General features: G+C 36.1%; 2 protein-coding genes across 3 annotated transcripts in view; one reads left to right on the forward strand and one right to left on the reverse strand.

Annotated features, from left to right (window-relative positions):
• Positions 1-21040, forward strand: part of daw1 (dynein assembly factor with WDR repeat domains 1) — a 267508-nt gene that overhangs the window by 38876 nt on the left and 207592 nt on the right. The window lies entirely within an intron of this gene.
• sphkap (SPHK1 interactor, AKAP domain containing) overlaps positions 1-21040 on the reverse strand; it is a 61015-nt gene that overhangs the window by 28015 nt on the left and 11960 nt on the right. The window lies entirely within an intron of this gene.

Raw genomic sequence — 21040 nt, forward strand, 5'->3', positions numbered from 1 at the left:
CCACCTCAAACATAACTTCCTTTCTTAAATACAGCATCTATTCAAGTTTTTTTTGGAAAAATTAATTACTTTGTCAACATATTTTTTGACTTCTTTTCATCAGAAAAAAATTCAAGAGGCTTTTATTAGTGACTTCAGGCAAATTTAACGTTCGGGTTTTTCATTACTACTTGAACTCTAAATAAAGTCAACTCAAAGAAAAGGAAAAATCACTTTTATTTTACAACTCCTTCCCTCCCTTCATTTCTACTTAAAAAAAAAAGAAAATAACTTTAAACAAACTTTATGAAGATAATTTTTACACAATCATGATATATAAAATATCAATTTAATACAGACATATGTGTTTTTTTTTGTTTGTTTTTTGACACCTGGGAAATGCAAATGCAAACCAGTTTTAAAGCTCCCTGCCACGTCCATAGTATCATTTATTGGGTTAATAAACTAATATTTACATAATAAAATAAACATAGACATCAACAAAAATTGTACATTATTTTCAAGAATAAGTTTGAACTGATGACTTTTTCAATCTCATCACTCTCTGGTCACAAAAACCTATTTTTGGTGCAAGTAATCCCAGCTACCTAGGGCAAGACACACGGGACACACTAGGTGGGTCAGAGGTCCAGTGATCTTGACAGAAAAAAATTGGAGGAAACCAGAGTGTGTAGAAGATATAACTCATCAAGCACTTGTCAGAGAATCCTAAGGTAAAAAAAAACACTTATTTCCTCCAAAGTTTTCCACCGTCACGTCGCGTCCTCTTGTCTCTCGACGAACGGTTAAATACTAGAGTCGTGGTCGTGAGTTTCAGCAGCAGACGACAGACCCGCAGCTGTGTCGCTTCATTTCAAACCATGACTCGCACAATTTAAAAAGTGATTTCCAGCTGTTCCCGTCCCGCGACTCATAAAGTCCCAAAATAGTCTCGTTGTGGAGGCAAAAGCAGGAGAATCCACGTCAAAAGTGGAAAAAAGTGTTTGTAGTTCGATGTGTGTTTTTGTTGATTTTTAAACCATTTGACGACCATCAATTTAACCCAAAGCTGTGACAGAAACATCTTGACCAGACAAGGACAAAGTCATGAAGAAATATTTCGATGGCTAAATATTTTATTATTTAAGTCAATAAAGATGATTCTTTTGTCCTTTTTTGGGGGAAATTTGGGGAAAATAAAGTGTTGTATTGTATTAAATATTACACAATTAATTTATTTAAGCTTATTTACCTTTATTTATGATGTCACTACTTTCATACTATACTTTACCATTTGCATTTTTTTCTCGTTACGAAATTTGTGAAAAATAAAAATTCACAGTTCATCCAAAAATAAAACTTCACTCATTTTCTACTCACCCTCATGTCGACCAAGGGTTGGGATTATTTTCAGAGTAATCTGTTCATCAGTTAAAGACAAAAATGTTTGTTCATTTTAATGTAGCAACAGAAGCTCAGCTGTCTTCGTCTTTATATCCGTCCAATATTTACCTGGAGTACTTCCTGTCTGTGTAGGATGTTGGCCAAGCAGCTAGCCTACTAGCTAGCCTAGCAAGGTACGTTAAAAACAATCTTACAATATTTAGATTTGAGTTTTTTTTTTTTTTTAAACAATTCCTTATGTCGAGGGTTTGTCCTTTTTGGGGGGAACGTTTTTGGAAAATAATGGGTTTTTATATCGTAGATTTTGTGATGTCAATACAAGATGGATGTAACAGTCGAGTAGTATGGAGGTATTTGGATGTTTTTTCAAATTTGTATTTTTTTGGACAAAGACGACCAAGCTCCAGTTGCTACATTAAAATGAACAAACATTTTTGTCTACAACTCTGAAAATGAACAGATTACTTTGAAAATAATCTCAAGATGAGAGTGAGTAGAAAATAAGTGAAGGTTGAATTTTGGGTGAACCATCACTTTCAGGATCTTCAAATAAAATAAAAGACAAATTATACAATCAAAAATACTATCCCAGAGTTTTTTTCTGAAGTCATCTTTATTCTTTTTATTATAAAATGTTAAGTATTCAATCATATTAAGCTTATTTTATTGGTCCATTTTTTTCCCCTTTTGTTGACGGCCCCTAACAACAGTCCCAGTACATGATGTGGCCCCTGAAGAAATGTAATTGCCCACCAGAGATCTAGAGTGAAACATTCTGAATCCTCTGGGAAATCACTAAAGGGAGTCGCGTCCTTCAGTTCTAGCTTGTATAACTTTGAGAGAAGCTTGTGAGTCACGTGTGCAGCGATTACTGCATTTTCCAGACTGAGAAGTAGAATGTTTTCGGCTGTCGACGGCACAGAAATGATAGTTAATCGATAAAGTGTGTTCGGTGTTACGAGAGCGAGCCGAGCTCACTCCTGCCAAAACCCATGTTTATTTTCATCGAGCCCTTCGCCTCGTCTAGTGAAGTGTTTCTCTCTCTCGAGTCGAACCGTCTCCCGACGGACTGACATCTCAGGCTTGTGGACGCAGAGAGAAGAAGATTCTTCGCGCCGGCGTGAAGAAGTGAGAGTCGCTGGAAAGTGTAAAACGATCCAGCTGAGGTCAGAATGTGTTTCATGCATTTGTAAAGACGCACTCGCCGTGACGAGTGTAAATAAGTCATGACGACATCGCAGCAGCACATGTTTCAATCTCATGGCACGACGCGAGTCAAATCATTTTATCAGTGGCCCATAGAGGGCGCTGCCACCAATTTGGATGTTTTTTTAATATTTTATTTCATTTCTAATGTTCATTATAATTTTTCCTTTTCAAATTAATTATCAACATTCATCGTAATTATTTGTAAATAATGCTATTGTCATCGTTGTAAAAGGCTGTTGTGCACCTTATATATGCAACTTATTTCCATTCACTCTTATATTATCTCTTGTATGTACATTATGTTTAATTTTAATTTTAATTTTATGTGTATAATTTCTATTGTGTATATAACTTTAATTGAGCTTCTGTGACTATCTTCTCTCCACACTGTGGGATAAATAAAGCTATTTTTTCTTATCTTATATACGTTTTAATTATAATCTTGTGTCGTCATATCCGGTCTATCTTGAGGCGCTTTCTGAAGAGCCCGTCAGTGACTTAACGTTCCTGTCACTCATTCAGGGGCTGTAAAAAGCCACCATAGTAGTTGCAATATATAAAGGTAAACTTTTGCACTTTGTAAAACATTTCTTTTAACTTCGAGGCACAGGTTTTTGCCAGTTCGATCCCCTCTCTCTTGACTTTTTAACTTTACTCGTCTTTTTTAAATTATTATTTGCTGTTTGCAGTGTCTTTGTGTCTGTTTGTGACGAGTGAGTGGAAAATAACTCGAAGGTTCTGGTGCAGACGACAGGTTTGTTAATACTTTTCCGTTGGTTTTAAAATAATTTAGATTATTCTGTATGATGTATGTTAGTGTATAATTAAAATGTGTTTTTTTCGTATACAAACGAGGAGCATAAAAAACATTATTATACATCATTAGTTGGCAAAGCGTTGATTTCCACGTCATTAATATTGTCTAAGTTTAATATAAGAATATATTCGACTGATTCCATCAATGGTATAGTAAAAAAAACAACTGAAAAAGAGAAAAACTTAAAATATTGTTTAGCAGTGACCACTGATTTGAATAAAACCTCCACATTAAATGCAAAGTATATTATTGTTGATAATGATGTCAGTGTTTAATATAAGATCAGGTACATAGTTTATTGATGTCAACATTATACTTCGATTAAAATGAAGTTGAAGGGATTTGTTTGGTTAGTTTTGATGGAGGACAAACACAGAGATAATAAAGATATATTGCATTTCCAGGAATAAAATTAATGTTGCAGTTAGACCAATACTAGGTGTTTGGTAAATGAACATTTTGTTGGGTTCTATAGATATATGTTTATATACATATATACAGTAAATATAGATATATATTCATTCTATATAACGCACAAAATATATATGCCCTATATAGATAAAGTTAAACGCTTCAAACTATGTATGTATAGCAGCAAAATGACCAAGGTCAACCAGGTTAAACAACCATGCAATAGATATTTATTGGCATCGGCTTGGTTTCCCTCTATGCTTTGAAAAAGTTAATTAAAACTTTCACTGATGGCGCTGAAGTTTTTCACCAGAATTATCCAATCCTTCATGAACACAGTCCAGTTGCGAGTCGATTAAAGTGTTTAGATAACTTGACTTGGTGCACAATACTTTTTTTCAAAAGGTTGCAATACCAGAAAACAGAAAAAAAGGCAAGGAAATGTTGGATTTGTTTTCTAAAGTTAGTTTTGCTTGAAAATCTAGAAGGAAGAATAGCAGGGGAAGCAGCCAAGCAGCATCTCACAAGCCGGCGACAATCACACTGTACCATGTAAAGTAAGAATTAACCTTTCATTTTTCCAATAATAAGTTGAATATACAGAGATAATACTTTGTATTTTCCAGACTCAGATACACAATATGTATTGAAAGTAAATAATTTACCCTTCATATGTTTCCTGACATTCAGAAGGGAGTTCATTTTATTGTAATCCCAGCGTCTGACAACTGACAACAAGGTGACATTATATGAAAATAATGACTTCTCCAGTCATTTTACGAGAGGGACTGAAATATCACCGCAATCTGTTCGTTCATCTGCGACGGCGTCTATTTATAGAAACGTAGAGTAGAACGAGAGACACCTCGGATGGGTTATCGAGAGGATTTCACGATTCCAAGGTGAGCGCAAGGACGGGAATAATCCGAGCTTGTATTTCCTTGTCCGTCGTCCGAGTCGATCGTCCGTGAACGTCTGCGTGAGCCTCTTCGAACGAACCACTCGAGACGCCACAGCAATCTTTTGGAAATCGTTCACCAGTGAACAAAACCTCAAGATACTTGCACCATTTTATCTTAAGAACAAATGGACAGACGTAAAAAAAAAAGGTTCATATTGATGCAAGGAATATATGATGAAATTATGATCAAATAACCATCTGGATCCACACATTTTTTGAAGAATGTGTGTGTACTCTGTTACTAGAATGATACACATTCCGCAACGCCACCTGCTGTCCTGTTGAGCTCATCGCTATTTCAAATGCTACAAATCCTATACGTAAAATAAATGAATGTCAAAAATGTTGGGTAAGAAAATATGGTTAATAATGAGCAGCTTGGCAGGGGTCTGAGCTCTCCTGGTGCTTTTTATTAAAATTTACAGCAGATGAAGGGAACTATGGGAAAATTGTGGAGCACCGTCATTAAACTCCTTCAAGAAAAATCTTAGAAATCCTCTCCCGTTGCTAGAGAGTCGACCAAAGACGAAGAAGTGAGACAGATCCCTGCTGGAGTCGACGCTCAAATCTTTTCCTTCCTATGAGACGGATACGTGACTCCACTTGTTTTCGATTGACAGCCGACGATGGATCAATCATTGACGATGATCTGACTCACGATGGAAAACCTCCTGAGATTCAACATCTCAACATGACACTAGTAAGAGTTGCATAGCAACAGAGATATTTTTTTTGGAATCTTTTCAAGGAAGTCTAAGGATTTTTGGGGCGGGGATTAAAATCCTGCGTTTGTTTTCCTAAAATAAAACCAAAAACAAAGCTGCTCTATTCATACTTCAGAGGGAAGTATTTTTAAACATCTTGAACGACTGTCAAACCCTGGTCTATATTTAATCCAGCGAGAGGCTGAGGAGCAGCGACGACGCGATGCAAGAGTGAACCAGAGAGAGGACGACAGGACGATACAGTCGAGTGCTCGTGTCACCGGAGATATTTCTGGAACACGGGCGGAGCAGGGAGTTCAACCGGCGCTCACAGGCTTGTGTCGGGACTAGGTTTGAGGAATAAATAAGTAAACACGAACGTGCGCAACATATGGTGCTGACGTGAAAGGGTTTGATGCCTCGACCCAGAAGAGATGTTTATTTTATGCTTTTTACCTCCAGGTTTACAAACGTCTTTAACAGAGAAGAGAAATGTTTCTGAGTGTTAGTCAATTAAACATGAGGCTTGTGAGAAGATCGATGAACCTAAATATAACTTTATATTGTATCACAATATCAGTATTTAATTAAAATTTCATATTTCAATAAATTAAAGCAAATAAACTAAGGACATTTTTGACATAAAATTAAACTTCCTGACGGTAGATGGCAGCAGTAATTATGTCCTCCGCGGCTAAAGACAATGAAATCCTGCCGATGACTGAGGACGAGAGGATACAGTCGACTCCAGCAGCCTTTAAAGCCGATGTTTGGACATATTTTGGTTTCAAAACAAATGAAAGCAGTTACGACTCCCCCTGGGGGTACAGATTTATTTCATTGATATAATTTATTTTGTGTTTTATGAAGTCAAGTTTGATAGTACTTGACAGTATTACAAATATATTCTTGTTCCTACAGTTTCATAAAAGCAACCAACCTCAACCTCAGCCAAATATCGTTAAATATTCTGTAGTATTGCTTTATATAATCAATGCTCTACACAAACACTTTAGGAAGAATCAACAACAAATGGGGTTGGACCCCACAAGCCTAAATCCAGCTACAGGACATAGTATCTGTCACTGAAACACTGTTTTGAAGAAAAATTGTGGCCATCTTGGAAATGCAGTGTTCCAGTTAAGCTAGACCCGAAAGTAGGCGGAGTTATGTCAGGCTGAGTAATGAAACCACGCCCATTTAGCTTGACCTTATAGCTTAGCTTAGCTTAAAACAGCAGACAATATCAAACAGTTTGCGGTGAGTAACGGAATTTGTAGCCTTGCCTATGTAGTCTATGAGGCTAATGCTCACTCACCAGTCAGTCAAGTCAAAAAAACGATGTATTATGCCAAAGCTGACAAACTGGAATATAATTTAATTTATTTACACCAAGCTATAATAATGTTTTTAATTGTCGTGAAAGTCTGTCGGCCTGGTGTGAACGTGACTTCCAGCCTCAAGTGGACACTGGATGAACTGCAACATTTTTTTTAGTCCTAAATTTGCTTCTTTTTGGATGTTTCTCCAAGTGCGTCCAGCTTACTAACATGCTTTTGAAGATTATCTTAATACCTTTAACATACTCACTAATTGTGGTGCATTGTGAGCTTCGTCATGAAGCAGGTACTCAGAGTAGAGCTTGTGTTCCTCCACACTAACAGAACTGAAGTAGTTATCACGAATTTGGTCGTAATATGCATCTGCTTAAATATAACTCAAGGTACTTATGAATCAATAATTATGTTCTTTCATAATCCAAGGTGAACCAGAGGTCAAACAATATCTAATTAGGTGGAACATACGGAGTATAAAAATGAATAAATAACGGGTTGATGCGAAACCGTCAACGTAGCAGCAAAAGTCTCATCTCAACTCTCCCACTGATGGAAGAGCTCTTCACTCGAGTGGCTCATGTTCCTTACATCGTATCAATCAACCTGAAGTCTCTCAGAGATCCATGTCTTCTTCTGCAGGTTGAAAAAACAGTGGGAAGTTGACAAAAAATGACGTGTTGATTAAGAAAAAAACTGACGTATTAATGGCGAGACCTTTTAAAAGGGGCAAAGGGTTTTCTCGTACCACTGGAGTAGTTGTGAAGAACCTGCAATATCATGCGCCCACATGTATTGAACTGATATACTTGTTTCACGAAAACCATCTGCCGTGTCTTCACCATTGAGGAGTTTTCTCCATGACATGAGAGGTTTGGAACATCAGAGGAGCAACATCCGGATCAGCAACAGACGAACACTTGAGGTCGTTTCTCTTGATGTTTATCCTGCTAAGAGGACGTGTTAATGGTCCTTACCTTTAGGAAAACATGATCCATATACAGAGGAAAAAAAGGTAAATGTGGTTTTCATATTTCATTTTTTATCATAGATCTTCTGTGGTTAATATTACAATAAAGTGTGTGTAAAATAAAAAGAAAATACATTTTCATTCTTTAAATTACAATTAACATGCAAATATACAGTGCGCTTTGTTTATTTTTGTGTTGCAATTCGTCTTACGGCTGCTAGATGGCAGCAGTTATTGCGTCCTTTTGCAGCTGAAGCCCACAATGAAATTCCACAAGATTCTGAGGACGAGAGGATACAGTCGACTCCAGCCGGTTTTAAAGCTGAAGTTCCAAAATATTTTGGTTTCAAAACAAATAAAAACAGTTATGACTTCGTCAAGAGTCATGTGGTCTGTAAATTCTGCAACACCAGAGTCAAGTACACGACAATACTACAAATACGTCCTTGTTACTACAGTATCACACAGCATTGTGAAAAGTATCGTATCGCCAGATTCTTCCCCTCATATTTTTTCACTGCAGCCACAGGGGAAACAGATTTATTTAATCAATCTAATTTATTTTGTGTTTTATGAAGTCAAGTTTGATAGTACTTGGTCAGTATTACAAATATATTCTTGTTCCTACAGCATCGTAAAGATCTTAATATTGATTCTTACCAGTCCACTAAAATAAAAGTGTGACATTAAACCAGTCTATATTTGATGGTTGTTTGTGGCAGACTTTTAAACTGTAGCAACTCATATATACCAGAAGTACTCTAGGTAATATTGCGGGCACTTCTAGTGTAGAGAGTAGACTGTGTGCGCTGTGGAAGCTTTATTTACCCGGAGTAGATTCGGTTCATAGCGCGGTTTGTCTTTCAACGTCTGCCAAAAACGAGTGTAAAATATGGATTTGTTCAATTTTATACCGGAACGATTCTTTTTGTAAAGGCTTCAATACAAGATGGTCGTTACATACGAGCAGTATGGAGGTGTTTGGATATTTTTAGGCGTCTTTTTGGAGCAAGTTTGTCCCCGGGCGCTCGGTTGCTACAATAAAATTAACAAACATTTTTGCCTAAAACTCCAAAAAAAGAACAGATTACTCTGAAAAGAATCCCAACCCTTAGTCTACACAAGGGGGAGTAGAAAATGTGTGAAGGTGGAATTTTGGACGAACTTTCCCTTTGAGTTCAGCAGGGTTTATGTTAATTTAAATGAAAGAAAATTCTTCAATTTTTATTTATAATCAAATAGTCACCGTAATTAAACAATTTTCAACTGTAAATGTTTGTAAATAAAGTTGCCAGGTGTTCACGAAAAGTTAATTTCTACATAAACAAGCTCCAAAAATAAGGTGGTAAAATGTATTTTTGTTAGTTAGCGTGTTTGTTTCCACATGTAAACGCTCATACTGGTGGTCAAATCGACTCGACTTAACATGGCTAATGAAAAACGACAAAAAGCTAAACGCAGATATTTGCTCGTCCGTCTGTCTTTCTACTGAATGCAGTGGATCCTCAAAACCCTGGTAATAACCGCTTAAGCTTAATTATTTGGTCAGTTAATTCTCTTACGTAAAAAGGCTTAAATTATATATTTTTTTATTGGGCAGAAAGGTTACAAAATTAGGGTAGAATGAGACAAAATTTTTAATCCTGTTATCCGTCTGACGGTTTGGCAGCCGGAGCTTCGAAACGTTGAATCGAGGCAACAAACAAACAAGTAACAAGTGCATGTTTGTGGAAGGATTAGTTGGTTTCTGCAAGTGTTGGAGCAGATTATGAGAGAACGAGGCAGCTGTGAACATGCTGTTGGGGAATATTTAGACTTGATGTCACTAAATCACTGGTTTACTTTTGCTCAGATTGACGTAAAAATGCAATTGGCAGCAGCAAAATGAAACAAATACATTGCAAATATATCGACTGCAACCAATAATTTTAAATTTAATGTGACGAGGGCCGGCTCTGTCCTGGGCCGCTCGCTGGACTCGGTGGAGGAGGTGGGAGAGAGGAGGACACTCTCCAGACTATCCTCCATCAGGGACAACGCTCTTCACCCACTGCACCTGACCGTGGAGGAGCAGCTCCTTCAGTGGCAGGCTCAGACACCCCCAGTGTAGGACGGAGCGTTATAGAAGGTCCTTCATCCCAACTGGTGTCAGGATATTTAACTCTCTACTTTAAATATCCTGATGCTAATCCGTAGTGTGTTTTTCTTCTCGTGTGTTTTTTATTTTATTTTTTTTCCGTTTTTTATTTCTATTTTATTTTATTTATTTTTTCTCTATTTTATTTTGTTAATAGTGTCATATTTCTAATTTTGTAAATAATTTGTATATTCTTAAGATCGTTTTTATTTTATTTTGTATTATCTCTTTTATTATTTCTTTTTCCTTGCACTTTATTTTTTTCAACTGCGCTGTTGTGAAAGTGTGTTTCCCCTCTGGGGATGAATAAAGCTTTTCTATTCTAAAGCTTTTCTATTCTAAAATGAACAGATGAATGAACATATCCTGAAAATCTTGGCAAAATTCCACAAGCAATTAAAGTGAAAATGGAAATATATTTTGTTGTATACTTTTTGTATATAGTTGTCAAACTAAAAAAAAGTTTGGCGATACGATACGCATCACGATACAGGGGGTACGATATAGTGCAATAGTGCAGGAAGAGGGTTAGAATAAACAGACCACATGACTCTTGATGAAGTCGTAACTGCTTTAATTTGTTTTGAAACCAAAATATGTCCAAACATCAGCTTTAAAAGCTGCTGGAGTCGACTGTATCCTCTCGTCCTCAGTCATCGCTGCGTAGGACGTGATGACTGCTGCCATCTAGCAACCGGATTACCGAATTGCAACAAAAAAAATAAACTAATGCTGTAGATAATTGCATGTTAATTGTAAATAAAAATCAAAAATGTGAATTGTTCTAATTAGTTTTTCATTTTATTGAAATATAAACCATTAAAAAAATACTAAAAAATAATTAATGATTTAAAAGGTAATATTTATACTGTATATATATTCTCTCTTCTCATAAATTGAAAACAAATAAAAATGTATACAGTAAAGTTTAATATCAATACAGTACTTGAAAAATATAATATATTTAAAGCATATTGCATATATTTTACTTCAACTCTGATTAATACTATAACTAATACTTAATAATAAAAAATGAAAATGTGGCCCTCTGCCAAACGAAAGTCAAACTAAAGAAAAATCAAGATATCTTTTGACAATATATGTATTTTTTGTTCCATTTTAAAACCCGTCCGGCAGAGAACTGTTAGCACGTCTTCATCGAGGGCCAGTGAAGCTCACGAGTGTCATGAGCAGCAGCCATCACTGCCAAGGACAGAAGGTGGAGGCACCATCATGTCTCAGCGGACGCCGACCGGTCCGGAGAGATGACATCTGGCTGCGACCAGGAGCGTCCATGAAGGTTGTGTTCGGAGCTTCTCAGGTCAGATCGTGACTAAGCTGCCGGATCCTGGACGAAAACCCCAACATCTAAACTGAGGATCCAAACCATGGACAGATGCGCACGTCCACGCACGACAATGTTGTGTTTACCGGACGATTCTTGGAATCAATTAACAGTAACGACCTTGTTAATCAGTGTCATCTCAGCCCCCGCTTCACCTTCGACACTCGTTCTCGCTCCTCCGTCCACCTTTTCCACCGCGCCCTGGAAACTAGTGATGGAGCGACGCATCATCACAGGCTGGATCTAAAGGTTAATGACGGACGGGTTCGTTTATTATCCTCCACATCAGAGTGACACGTGGATTATTGCGCTCGTTACTTTGTGTTAGTTAACGATTGATAATGACGTTTTCTTATTAAATTGTCTCGTCAATAGAATCTGACATATGACAGGAAATTATCACAATTGTGTTTTGCTCTGTATGTTAATAAATACATTCATTAAGTTGATTTTATTATATTATTGTATTTATTCATATTGTTTTTGTAAAACATTTTCTTCGACAAATTTCACATTTTATTTTCTTCCTAGTTGAAGGTTTAAAAATGTTTAATTTGATATGTTTGTTTCATATGCTTTATTTTTATATAGAAGCTTTAAATGTGAAAAGGGGAAAAAAAGGGGAGATGCAAGGGGGGCAGCAGACCCCAATGAAAATGTGTCTAATTTTATGTTTAATTTCAGAATTAAATTAAAACATATATATTGTTTACTAAATAAGGGAGATTTCCTGGGATTCAGCTTCTTCTTTTAATGTAAGAGGGCACTAAAGTGGGGGGTGGGAAGACCCCCATGGTAATTCAAAATGTCCAATTTTGATTAAATTTAAACATTTTTTTATAACTTACTAAGAAATTAAGATTTCCAGAATTTTTGTTTATTATAAGGGGGCGCAAAGGGGGCAGAGGACCCCCATGAAAATTCAAATATATTATATTTTTAATTAATTTTAAACATATGTTATTCCTACTAAGAGATTTCCAGAGTTTCTGCTTATTTTGTCAAATGTCATGGGGGGTGAATGGGGGGCAGAAGATCCCCCATTAAAATTCAAACACCAAAAATTCTTATAAATATTTTTAAAATATGTTTTAACTTATGATTTAAATTTGTATGTGTTACATACAAACTAAGTAAGATTTCCAGTTCCGTTTGTTGATTGTAAGGGGGTGCAAAAGTGTGGGGGGACCTCATGAAAATTCAAATATATATATAATTTAAAACATATGTATTTCCTACGAAGAGATTTCCTGAGTTTCTGCTTATTTTGTCAAGCTTCATGGGGACGTTATCTAGAATTCAAGCTTCTTTTGTTAATTATAAGGGTGTTCAAGGGGAGATCCCCATCACAATTCAAATATGTCCAATTTTGATGAAATTTAAACCGTATGTATAATACACTGGATCTGTGAGATGTCCAGAATTTTAAAATTCTTTTTGAAGTGCAAGGGGGCGCAAGGGGGGCAGAAAACCTGCATGGCAATTCAAATATGTCCAAATATGATGAAATCTAAACCATATTTATGACACACTGGAATAGGTGAGATCTCCAGAGGTTAAGATTCCTTGTGAATAGCAAGGGGGCGCAAGGGGGCAAAAGATCCCCATCACAATTAAAATATGTCAAATTTGGATGAAATTTAAACCGTATTTATAACACACTGGATCTGTGAGATCTCCAGAATTTTAGATTCTTTGTGAAGTGCAAGGGGGCGCATAGGGGGGCAGAAGACCCCCATGACAATTCAAATATGTCCAGTTTTCATGAAATTAATGCTTCATATGTTGGTCCAGTTCCAGACTTTTTACTAACAAAAATCAATTGGCTTAAAGAAAGAATGTGATGCATTATTGAATGCAGTGGAAAAAAGCCATAAATCCTGCGAAGGGAAAACATGTCATGTATTGACTTCAGAAGTCGTGCAGCTCAGTCATTGAAATCCTGAGCAGCAGGTGGAATCGATTTGTGCAGTTTAATCTCTCGCGGCTCCATCTTAGTTCTCTATGAAATGAGCGTCTCTGCCCGACATCGACGTCCAGTTGTTCAGCAGCTGTCCACTATAATCTTCTCCGGACTTCTACACTTCCTTGACTCTCTAATCTTGAAGAGAAAACAGACTCTGAGGAGGGGGTCTGAGGGGGAGGGGGGGTGGTGCTAATATTTGACAGACCTATTAGCTTGTATCTCGAGCTGTCAATCAAGTCGTCGCAGGGAAGGATGGAGGCGTTTTCTCAAATCTGAAGTGAACATCTGCTGCTCATCTGAAGTCGCTGAGCTCAAGCATGTCACTCTGGGAACACTTTTGATTTCATCTCCATCTTTGTACTTTCTAAAGAGAGAGAGATAGAAATACAACCTTTTTTCAAATGTTTTTTTTCCTAGTAGAATATGTTAAACAAGTACATGTAAGATTTTGCTGTTTTTTGTTGTTATCGTGCTTAAAATTGTCTTATTTTGTGGCGGTTTTCAGAAACATCTTTTTAAATGGACTCGCACGACAATGTTGTTAAAAATATCTTAAATGTTAAAAAAAAATCATATATGGAGAGAGAAATAAATGCAATTAAAATATGAACATATATATAATATACAGTATACACTAAACATCAAAAACAAGGAAATTGATTGTCGAAAGCTAACTAAAATAATTTTGTGCTTATTTAATCTATTTCGTAATTATATATATATATGTATCTATATATATATATATATATTTAAACATATACTTATTCATTTATTACGATTAGTAGTAGTAGTAGTAGTAGTAGTAGTAGTAGTAGTAGTAATCGTACTACTAGTAGTCGGAGTAGTATAAGTCGTAGTCATAGTCGTGGTCGAAGTCATAGTAGTAGTAGTAGTAGCATTAGTAGAAGTAGTAGTAGTAGTTAAAGTCCTGGTCGTAGACATAGTAGTAGTAGGATAAGTAGTAATAGTAGTCTTAGTATTAGCAGTATTACTAGTAGTAATATTATAATATCATTCCCAATCTCAAAATCACAATTCCCAGAATGGGATGTATATATCTGTATCTGTATCTGTATATGTACAGTATATATGCTCAATATTTTGCACTTTTATATTGTTATACGTAACTGAGTGAAGGTTAAAGTAAAATGTGGGTAAAGTGGCCCCGACTCTTTGACTGTATTCATGTGGCCCTCATGAGGTACAACTATAAGAATGATAACATGGAAATGCTACCAGATAAATAACGACTTAATTTGGTACTTATTTGATACATTTCATTATTAGTCCAAAATATATAAAAAACGCTTGTTTTTTTAAAGACTTTTTTTTACTTCCTCCTTCCTGTGAGTATTTTTTGGCCCTTCATAATGATTTAACAAAAATGTTTTTCATTTTGTATTTACTTTTTTAATCTAATTTGATACTAATTTTAATTGCATTCTATGTTTTCCGACCAATCATATTAAGGCTCCTCATTGTCATAACAGTCACTTAGTGACACATATGGAGGCTCCTCGGAAAATGTCATTTCAAACATCTGGTCTAATGGAAGTGAAATGATGTCTTGAAAAACGAAAGGCAACCAATGTGACGCATCACATTTTAAAGGGTTATAAATAATATTTAAAGCCAATGAAATCAGTAAATCTGTTATAGTCGCTTAAGAACAGTCCAGAGAAACTCAAGCACCGTGTTGCTTTGAATCCTCCGACCATGAAATCACATTAGAAACGTTGATTATCCAGCGGCGTTGATAGCAGAGTGTCGTACTGCGGCAGCTTCATCCAGACTCAAGACGCCTGATTAGCATTCATAACTAGCATCACCAGCTGCTGTTGACGCCGCCGCTCCATTATTGCCATAGAAGTGCATAAGGTCAAGACTGAGCTTCAACGACTCTGATCAACAGGAGAGACAGACTCTTATCAGAAGGTGCCGTCAACACCGTCAGGATCACATTATTCACAGTAGCTAAGAAGGAAGTAGAAGATATACCACAAGTAAACCTCCAGCAGTTTTATCTTTTAATATGATCGTCTTACGTTTGTTTTATTCATACAAATCAACTTTTTATGCTGGTGGATATTGCACAACAAACCTAACAAGTTAATCAAAGGAGGTGGTGCTGCTGCTTCCTCTGACCCACATATTCTTAAAAAAAAAAGTGGATCCAGATGGAAATCACATTCACTTATTTTCACTGCAAATGGATGATGGGGACTATCGAATGACCTCCTTGGCAGAGGCGATAACTGCATCCAAGCTGTAGCATTTCTATGCTTTTTTTTTAGCTATAAAAGCACTGAGATGACACATACTTGATAAGATGCTAATTTTACATGACTACGTGAAAACAAAGCATGCAATCAATTAAAAAAATACCTAAACTGTGTCTTCTAACAACTTGACTCGAAGGTTAGCAAGGCGGCAAGTTAGCGATCTTGGCTCGCAACCATAAAACACTTTATTTCTAATCGCATTTTCACCACAAACAAATGAAAACTATTATTGTAGTTATGTCATTTTGCCAGCATGTTAGCTTTGCCGCATTGAAAGTGAACGATCTTAGTGATCGATTGTAAAACTTTTTATTGCATGTTATTGTCACAACAATAAGATGAAACTATTATGGTAGTGATGTTATTACAAGCTGTGTTTCCTGAAGACATTTTTTGGTGTGTTTATTTGCTAGCATGTTAGCTTGTCAGCATTAAAAGTTAGCAATCTTAGCTAGCAACCAGAAGACTTTTTCTATAATGGCATTGTCTCCAAAAATAGCATTAAAACTATTATTGTAGTGATGCGATTGTACGCTGCTTTTCTTAACGTTTCTATGTGTGTTTTTGCTAGCATGTTAGCTTGTAAGCATTCAAATTAAGATTTCTTCACTAGCAACCAGAAGACTTTTTCTATATATGGCATTGTGACCACAGTAACATGAAAACTATTATTGTAGTGATGTTATTGTGTGTTTTTTCTAACTTTTTCTAACTAATCTTTTGATCGCATGTTAGCATGGCAGCATTGAAAGTTAGCCATCAAAGCCATCAACCCAAAAAACGTTTTTTCGAACCTTATTGTCACTAGGATAACACGAAAACTTTTTTTGTAGTGACGTAATTGTGTGTTTTTGCTAGCATGTTAGCCTGGCAGCACTGAAAGTTAGCAATACAAACCATCAACCCCAAAACTTTTTTTCAAACCTTATTGTCACTACAATAACATGAAAACTATTCTTGCAGTGATGCGACGGGTTTCATCACGATTATTCATTTTTGCATGTTAGCATGTTAGCATGGCAACATTCAGAAGTAGCACTTTTAGCTAACAACACCAAAACTAGTGAAGAATGTTATTTTCACCACAATATTTAAGAAAACTATGAGTGTAGTGATGGAGTTGTAATCATTCCGTTGTTTTCTAAGTTTCTTTTTGGTACTTCTGAAAGGAGCTAATTGTGTTAGCAGAAGCTGTTAAAAACCAAACAAGTAAAAAAAGACACTTTAAAAACCTCACTATATCTTTAAGAAGATGCTAAACGGCAACATTATCAACATTTAGACAAACACAATGATCATATTACCTCCTTGGCAGGGGTAGAAAAGAGCTTGGCGCAGTTTCTTTCTAACTGTGACTAAATCTACTGGTCAATGTTTATGTTTCAAATGACCTGTGAGTTATTGTTGACATTCAAGCCTCTCATCAATTAGTAAAAGCACCGAAAAGCTCCTGGAATAACTCCACTCCAGTTACCTCCTCTCTCGCCTGAAGGACAAAGCAAGACCCGCAGACGATGACTGCGATATGACCCGACTGGCCAGTGGCAAAGGTCGCCACACTTGGACCATTCACAAGAGAAACAGGAAGTAACAGGATTGTGGCCCCGGACTTGATCTGTGGCTATATTTAGCTTCACACGGTTTGGCACAAGCTTTCAGTTTATCCGCTTCGTTTTTTTTTTTTTTATGAAGAATCAGTGACGGGTCGGACATCACAGCTGCGGGAAGAAAAAAGGGGTCATTCTGTTTGCTCAAGGAGCATGAAATCACCTGGCGAGGGCGGGGATCGTACAGATGAATACACCGAGTGGGAAGATTAATCTTTGGGAAACATCTGTCCTCAGAGAGGGAAGCAGTGGCCGATCGTCTCTCCGTCCTTATCGCACAGTTACACTTCTTTGTTTTTCCCCAATTTTCTTCTTTCGCCTCGTTCCGGTTTAATACCCTCAGTGATGCTTGCAAACACAAACCCTGCACACAACATTGCACAGGACGATCCACTATAGTTTTGTTTTGTTGCAGAAACGGCGAGTTGTTTGTTTTGTTTAATGTTGTTTCTCATCCTTTGTTGTCCTAGTTCGTCTACAGAATTAAATTAAATAACTAGTTAACTACAGACTACTAAGACTGACACTAACAGTACTACTACGACAACTAATACGACTACTACTACGACGACTAATACTACTGCTGCGACTACTACTACTTCTACTAAGACTATTATACTACTACGACGACTAATACAACTTCTATTACTAAGACTAATACTACTACTACGACGACTAATACTACGACTACAAATACTACTACTACTACTAAGACAAATATTACTACCACTACTAGTAATAGGACTACAACTACTTCTACTAAGACTAATACTACTACTAAGACTACGACGACTAATACTATGACTGCGACTATTACTACTTCTACTTAGACTAATACTACTACTAAGACTTATACTACTACGACAACTAATACTATGACTACTACTACAACTACGACTACTACTAAGACTAATACTACTACGACAACTAGTAATATGACTACTACTACTACTACTAAAACTAATAGTACTACTACAATGACTATTACTTCTAAGAGTAAAAAAATTGTAGTCACAACATTCGTTTAATTATATGAACTTTACACTTCAACGCGTTATTACCTCTGACAAGGAGGTTATGTTTGTCTGTTAGCAAGATAACTAAAAAAAAAAGGTTGACCTGCTTTCAATGACTGATGAGTTTTAGGAAACGTTGATAATGATGGTGAAACAAACTACGTAGCATGAGCTCTGAATTCTTGCTATACTATATGCTAACTATATATATATAAGTTTATACTGGGTTGTGCGAACAAGTAAAGTACATTTGAATGTAATTAAATCAAAAGGAAAATGTAACAAATCCTGGACAAAAGTGTAGCAAGAGTGGAATTTTTGATTAATGTATTTAGTAATTATTACATTTGTTATTCAAGAATATTATAATATGTATGTTATTATATTTAATTAAACACACTCTATTGTTGGTCTAATAAACTTATAATTTGAGTTTCATTAGATTTAAAGTTGTTACTTTTTTACTTTTGTGACTAAAATTCTCTGCAGCCATTAGCATCAACGTGCTTAATAAAACTATCAGTTTCTACAGTAATATTTGCTACAGTTTGAATTCAACATTGACTAAATCATTGTTGGTGTGTTTTTATTATATTAACTGCATTACAAGCACAGAAATTTACATTTTGTTTACAGAGTGGCCTTTTTTTTACCAGTGTCTTTTTACACACATGTTTTGGACGATAGTTGCCGACGAAGTAAACAATCGAAAGTATGCTGATGACCTGGTATAATCCCCAGAGCAGCGCTGGTCTCCAACAGCTTCAAATAGTTTCTCTGTATACAGGACTGAACACAACATCAAATATAGTGAGAGTCAACAATGTATTTTTCTTGCTTTGAATCCGTCAAAGACAAATATTGCTGCCTGTACTTATGTCCAATACTTCTGGCACTTCCCCGTAGAGCACAGATGATGAAGATTATATTTAAAGCTACATAATGAATGTTGTGGCTAATAGTCCTGCTCCAGATGGTTGTATAACGATGCATTAAGAATCGTACTTAAAGGCCTCGATGAGTGAAATGATTCATGTGTCAGCTCGAACCATGTAATGAACAGCTGGATCCACATTAAGTGTAGTTCCATAAGTACATATTTTTTTAACATCATAGTCATCTGTATTTTCTATTCAACCATGTAAAGTATATAATTCTGCTTTAGCTCGATTCTCTTGTGTTATCTGTGTTGTGTGTAGGGCAGTGTATTGGCAAGAATCTGGAGATACGATATGTATCAAGATACAGGTGCAACGATTCCATATATTGTGATACTGTAGGATAAAGGACAAAATATGTCCAAACGTTGGCTTTAAAAGCTGCTGAAATCGACCGTATCCTCTCATCCTCAGTCATTGCCCCAATCTCTTTGGATTTTAATGTTTATTTAGCTGCGGAGCAAATAATAATATAATATTTATTATTGTTTTGTAAAAAAAAAATGTATTCGATCTGTGATTAACACGATGGATGGATGGATGGATGGATGGATGGATGGATGGATGGATGGATGGATGGATGGATGGATGGATGGATGGATGGATGGATGGATGGATGGATGGATGGATGGATGGATGGATGGATGGATGGATGGATTTAATAAAAACCTCGCGATATATATCGTTATATCGATATTTTCTTACACCCCTAATTAAAACCAACCAATTTAATTGAATGTACTATTATATTTATGTTTGCCGAGGGATTTGTTACAAGATTCAAAACCTTGGTTAAGTAATAAAAAAAAGGCAAAACTTTGAAGGACTGTAACCTGCTTAATATTTGAGCTACAGAACTTAAACCTTAGAAACTTCCTTGTCAATATACATAGATACACAGTAGATATAGAGTTAACTACTTTTTAATCTTGAACAACCATCTTGTGGACCACACAACTTGTTGATGGACTTTTATTGAACTCATGTTGAACTGCTGCAATAAAAGCATCGACACAAGGTCAAAAAAAAAAAAAAAAGCTATTACGGGGTCTCCAGACGATCTGAGGTCCTGAGTCACGGAGTCCTGGCCTGTTGGTTTTCCCTTCAGCGTCTGCCTCTGACGTTTGCCTTATGAGTTTCCACTAATGTTGATGGAGCACTCAGTCAAACTTCAGCTGAGCCGCCCTGCAGGCGAGACGTCCGCCCCGAACTACTGTGTGGAGCTTTTTTTTTTATTCCTTCTAGCATTTGCACTTTTTCCAGCCATCTGAGCACATTGCTGACGACCAGTCAGAGCAGGTGTTCCTGAAGTGACTTTGTCAGGGGTTTAGGATCTGCTCAGGCAGCAGCGCTCAGCAAATGAACCTTCCTCTTAAACAACTCAAATGATCCATCATAGTTTTTACATTGAAACTGCAAATATCTTTCCAAATTTTCTTTCAGATTTTTTTTCACTGTGCTATACAGTCTTCAGCCATTTTATCATCATTTTTTTTTTCCTTGCCAAAAAATATTGAACTGAATATTGTTTCCATTTTTGTGTTTTGGTACAGGCGTCAGAAGTGGGATGGTTATGTACGGTATAGTTTTTTATGTGTAAAAAGGGACAATAGAAAAGGTTAACCATAAATTAACCAGGGGTCAACATCTTTCTTTTGTTGGTTTCTGGAATAGGTTTAAAGTGGACATTAATTTCCCAGTATGTTCTTCAAGGTCTGGAAGAAGAATTTACAACAAAAATACAAAAGTTAAGTCTATTAAAAAAACAAACTTGTAACCCATGAGAGCACTGATGTTTTTTTTCTATGCTATGGAAGTGGATTTGATTCCTAATAATTACAATTAAAAATAAATATTGGTTTGATTAAAAAAAATGATCGAATCTTTTTTCTTTTTTTTTTTTCGATTACTATCTTAGAAAAGATCTGTGTTCAAAAAGTGATGTGGTTTTATTGAATAA

This window comes from Callionymus lyra, chromosome 7 (genome assembly GCF_982586985.1).
Source record: "Callionymus lyra chromosome 7, fCalLyr1.hap1.1, whole genome shotgun sequence".
Classification (NCBI taxonomy): Eukaryota; Metazoa; Chordata; class Actinopteri; order Syngnathiformes; family Callionymidae; genus Callionymus; species Callionymus lyra.